The following is a 5,344-nucleotide window of genomic DNA, read 5'->3' on the forward strand; positions in this document are numbered from 1 at the left end:
GTATTGGGGCCTGGTACGGTGGCCTAGTGGCTGAGGTTCTCGCCTTGCATGAGCCAGTGTCCCATATGGGCACCAATTCTAATACTGGCCACCCCACTTCCCATCCAGCTCCCTGCCTGTGTCCTGGGAAAGCAATCGAGGACAGCTCAAAGCCTTGGGACCCTGCACCCGCGTGGGAGACCTGGAAGAGGCTCCAGGTTCCTGGCTTTGGATCGGCGCAGGTCTGGCCATTGCAGTCACTTGGGGAGTGAATCATCGGATGGAAGATCTTCCTCTCTTTCTCTCCTCCTCTCTGTATATCTGACTTTGCAATAAAACTACAAATACATAAATCTTTTTTTTTTTAACGATAGCAAAGTCCTTTAGTAATATAAGTGAAACTCAATAGATAGTGCCCAGGTTTCATAAACCCAAGCACCACAGGCAGATCATTCAGATAGAAGCAGGTCAGTCTAGAAGAAGCAGACCTTGGAGTTGAAAGTATTACTACAAAGGGATAGGCAGAGCAAGGGACTGCTGTGCAGGGAGGCACTATGGCACAATTGGCTAATCCTCCCCTTACAAAGGCCAGCATGCCATGTAGGTCCTGGTTTGCGTCCCAGCGGACCCACTTCCCATTCAACTCCCTCTTTGTGGCCTGGGAAAGCAATAGAGGACGGCCCAAAGCCTTGGGACCCTGCACCCACATGGGAGACCCAGAAGAAGCTCTTGGCTCCTGGCTTCGGATCAGCTCAGCTCCAGCTGTTGCATCTATTTGGGGAGTGAACCAGCAGACAAAAGATGTTCCTCTGTCTCTCCTTCTCTCTGTAAATCTGCCTTTCCAATTAAACAATTAGAAAAAAAAAAAAAACAACTACCACTTTTTGACAAAAGGTCTCTACTCTTAGAAATTCTAATGGAGTAGTAATGTGAATGAAAATATATATTCCTAGACATTACTTATGAAGCAGAAAAATATAGAACCTTAACTGTTCATGATTTTTAAAAAGGTTTATAAGGGGCCCGGCATGGTAACCTAGCATGTAAAGTCCTCATCTTGCATGTGCCAGGATCCCACAAGGGTGAGTGTTCTAATCCCGGTGGCCCCGTTTCCCATCCAGCTTCCTGCTTGTGGCCTGGGAAAGCAGTCGAGGACAGCCCAAAACCTTGGGACCCTGCACCATATTGGAGACTCGGAAGAGGCTCCTGGCTCCTGGGTTCAGATTGGCACAGCTCTGGTAGTTGTAGTCACTTGGGGAGTGAATCAGCGGACAGGATCTTCCTCTGTCTTTCCTTGGCTCTGTATATCTGACTTTCAAATAAAAATAAATAATAAATAAATATTTTTTAAAAAGGGTTTATAAGGGACAGTCATAGAACTACTACTGTGTAAAAATTAAAAATGCTGGGCCCTGCGTGGTGGCTTAGCGGCTAGGGTCCTCACCTTGAACGCGCCGGGATCCCACGTGGTTGCTGGTTCTAATCCCAGCTGCCCCGCTTCCCATCCAGCTCCCTGCCTGTGGCCTGGGAAAGCAGTGGAGGACAGCCCAAAGCCTTGGGACCCTGCACCCACATGGGAGACCTGGAGGAAGTTCCTGGCTCCCGGCTTCGGATTGGCACAGCACCGGCCATTGCAGTCACTTGGGGAGTGAATCATCGGACGGAAGATCTTCCTCTCTGTCTCTCCTTCTCTCTGTATATCTAACTTTGCAATAAAAATAAATAAATCTTTTAAAAAAACTAAACATGCTGCTATAGAGCTTTAAAATAAAAAGAAAATGGATGTTTACTTGTGAAGTCACAGAAGCAAATTATGAAAGGCTAAGCTAACAACCATTCCATTTTTTTTTGCTAAGCAGGCATATAATGTGCAGTTGTGTGTGTGTGTATATATATATATCTCTTTTGTGTATATATATATATATGGGAGGTTTTCAAAAAGTTCATGAAAAATGCATGTCATGAAAAATATGCATGCATTTCAAAAAATTTTGCATGAAATAAGCTAATCTTTTCATTAGATTTTTCCATAAACTTTTCGAAGTGCCCACATATATATTACACATATAGGCAGAAAGAAACAGAGAGCATGCAAAGAAATGTGTGCATGAGTGTGTGTGTGTGTGTGCATGTGTGCAGAAGCAGTAATCATGTACCAGAGCCCCCAAGGAGGACCAGCACACTGTTATCTGGAGCTAACCCAGAGCGGTAGGAATAGATGATTTGTTTTGTTTTGTTCTTGCCTATACTTTCTAGGATTTCTCCCCCATTAAGCATGCATTACTCCTGTCAGAAAAAAGTTATTTCTACTTTTGCATGCAAAAATAAATAAATAAATAAACTTTTTAAAAGAAATGAGCATCTGAACTCCTAGAGACTAGCTGCCATAGCAGCGGTCACCAGATTACACATGTAGCAATTAGCACAGCTGAGAAAACACGTCAACTTCCTTTATGAATTAACCCTCTCTAAAACATGGCTGAGCCAGGCAGGCTCCAGAAGTACACCGGAGCTATTACTACAAATCTGTACACTTTCCGGGTCCCCTCGAGGGTCTCCGCTTGTCTCAGGGTCTGTGAGGACATAACACCTCCAGCACTGCCCGACAGCTGGTTTCTAGGCAGCATTCGGAAGGCAGCTTAGTGCAGTCTCCAGGTTGATAGTGGCTGTGCCCTGGTATTTTCATGTGTTTCAACTCTACAGCTGAAGGTAAAGACAACCAGGCAAGGGACAGGCTGCACTGTTCTTTTTAACTGCAAGTTAAAATTCTCTCTCAAATCATCACACGCAGGGACTTTGCAATACTTCCACCAGGGGGCTCTCAGGCCTTGATTTCCAGATGGGTTGATGCCAGAGCAATGCAGAAACTTGGTAGGGCAAACCCTGTGGTGAGTCCCAGCTCTGCTAGGTGGTCCTGGGCAAGTGTCAGCATCCCTAAGCACCTTTCCCTCTCACCTGAAAGGAGAGGCAGACACAGCAACCACTTCAACCCTGGCACCTGCCACCTGCTAATGCAAGGGCAGAATCCCATCCTACTGGTCCTGCTATCCCCAGCTTGGGTCATCGGAGGGATCTTGAGCAGGAAGAAGCCATGCACAAAATATTGTCAGTTTGGCTTTGAGGTGGACTATCAGAAGTCTCACCCTGACCTCTTCATCAGAATTACCCTGCTGCTACAATACCTGTTGGCCTGCATGTGAACTGGGTTACTGGGAGAGCCAGGATGGGCAAACCAACTGTATCCACTGGTGCATGCAAGAGCCAGAGTAGACAGGCAGGCTGGGCTTTGCTGCAGCATCAGCTGGTAAATGCTGGAACTCGGAGCAAGTCCTGGTGAGCTAGACTGCAGACCACCTGAAGAGTGCAGGATCTGGGTTAGGGAGTGGGTCTAGTAAGGAAACTGTGGGCACCTTCTCTTATGATCTGCAGCACCAACTGATAAACAAGAGAACCAGAACTGGGGGCAGGTCTAGCTAGACAGGCGGTGGCTCCCACTGGCATGAGGGCTGAGAGTGGAGTCAGTTGGGTTGTATACAAGAGCTGAATGGGAGGTGGGACAGACCCAACCAGTCCACTGTACATGCTGGCAGGCACAGAAACCAGGTCTGGGGGTTGGCCCAGTGGGGATTATTGTGGGTCACTCCTCATGCCCACAGGGGAAATTATTGTGGCTGCAGCTCCCCCTGGTGTACATGGGGACTGAATGTGTGGGCAGAGTTGGGCAGGGTTGTAGCACTCACTGGTTTGCGTAAGAGACAGGGCTGGAGATAGATCTGATTTAGCAATTGCAACTATCATTGCGTGTGTGGCTGATGTGAATGACAGAATGAGCTGGACCCCGTGCTGGCGGGAGCACATGAGAGGTCTGGAATTATATCAGATGAGATTTCTTTGAGGGTTCCCCCCAACTCACCCACTGGACTCAGAACTCCAACACAGGCAGAGTGGCAAGACCTGTGATCTGACAGTAGAGTGTGTGTCTCAACCAGGCCACCTGTTACAGAAGATGCTGCAGTGGACAGCATGTCCAGATGCACATGTCCATTGGAGCCTGCGGAGGACACCTGATATCATAGCAGAAGGAGGGCAGAACAAATGGTCAGCTACCTCAGAGAAGTATGACAGCAAATGGAATGGGAGACTCTGAAGTGAACTGGGTCAGCCAAAGGACCTTGGAAGGACTTCCTCAGCCTTGGGTTGGCAAGATCGACAGCATGTCAGAACTATCCAAACCACTTGAACAGAACCCTCAGCACACGCTCCACATCGGGGACCCTGGGATGACATCGGGTGGCCATTCCCCATCCCTGGGCACTGTAGCTGGAAGGCTGGGTGCGGATTCGCCCCTTGTCTTCCCCTTCACCCCAGGTATAGAAGAAGATATAGAAAACGTAAAAAAAAAAAAAAAAAAAGAATTGCCTTGCCTTGGGCTACCCATCACACCCTACCTCCTGAAGGCAGGAGACTTGCACTTCAGGGGCTGCCAAGAACTGATCCCCTTGAGGTCCAGGACTTTACCCCAAGTCTGGATGCTTCTTTAAACAAAAATAGCCCAGACCTGCTCCTAAGCTCCTAGCCTGAGCATTCAAAAGAATAAGCACAAAAAGGCAGCCAAGAGCTTGGACCCCTCCCCATTCACAGCGGCACAAAGGGGGTGGGAATACAAAGCATTTCCCAGGCAGGCCACCTGCAGACACTAGCCAAGGACAGCTGCAGGCACAGCTGGAAAATGCCCAGTTCGCAAGGATGCTCAGCCTGTGAGCGCTGACTAGTGCCACCTGCAAGCCTATTATCTCAAGACAGAATCTGGTCAACACTTTCAAGGGTTCAGACTGCCTGAGTGTGGGCCCAGTGCCTACACGGTGGGGAGGCACTTCCCAGGCAGAGACCACAAGTATACCTGCAAACTCACAAGGAAATGGTTTAAAAATTCCTCCATGTTTAAACACACATGAGGATGACTCAAGTTGCACAAACCAACCCACACATTCCAGGTTATGGTACTGAAGCCTTAGATAAAAGAAAAAAAAATGCTGAGAGCTACAGGCTCCCATGCTAAACTCCCACCTACACCAACTTACCTTTATAAAAATGTCGTCATAGGCAAACATCGAAATGTGTTTACCAGGAACTCAGACCATTAAAACTCATCAATGCAAAGTAAGATCTTAGGCAAACAATGGTGGCCAGATACATCAAACAAAAAACCTGTCTAAATGAAATAACATGATGGTGGGCAGCCAAGCACTGACCAAGATGTGTGTGCTGGCCAGCAGTGCACCAGGAGCGCAGCACTTCTGTCCACCCTCATGCCCAAGGGCACTCCTCCAGATCTCCCAAGGCCAGGCAGGAGGTTCCGTTGTGA

The sequence above is a fragment of the Ochotona princeps genome, chromosome X (genome assembly GCF_030435755.1).
Source record: "Ochotona princeps isolate mOchPri1 chromosome X, mOchPri1.hap1, whole genome shotgun sequence".
NCBI lineage: Eukaryota > Metazoa > Chordata > Mammalia > Lagomorpha > Ochotonidae > Ochotona > Ochotona princeps.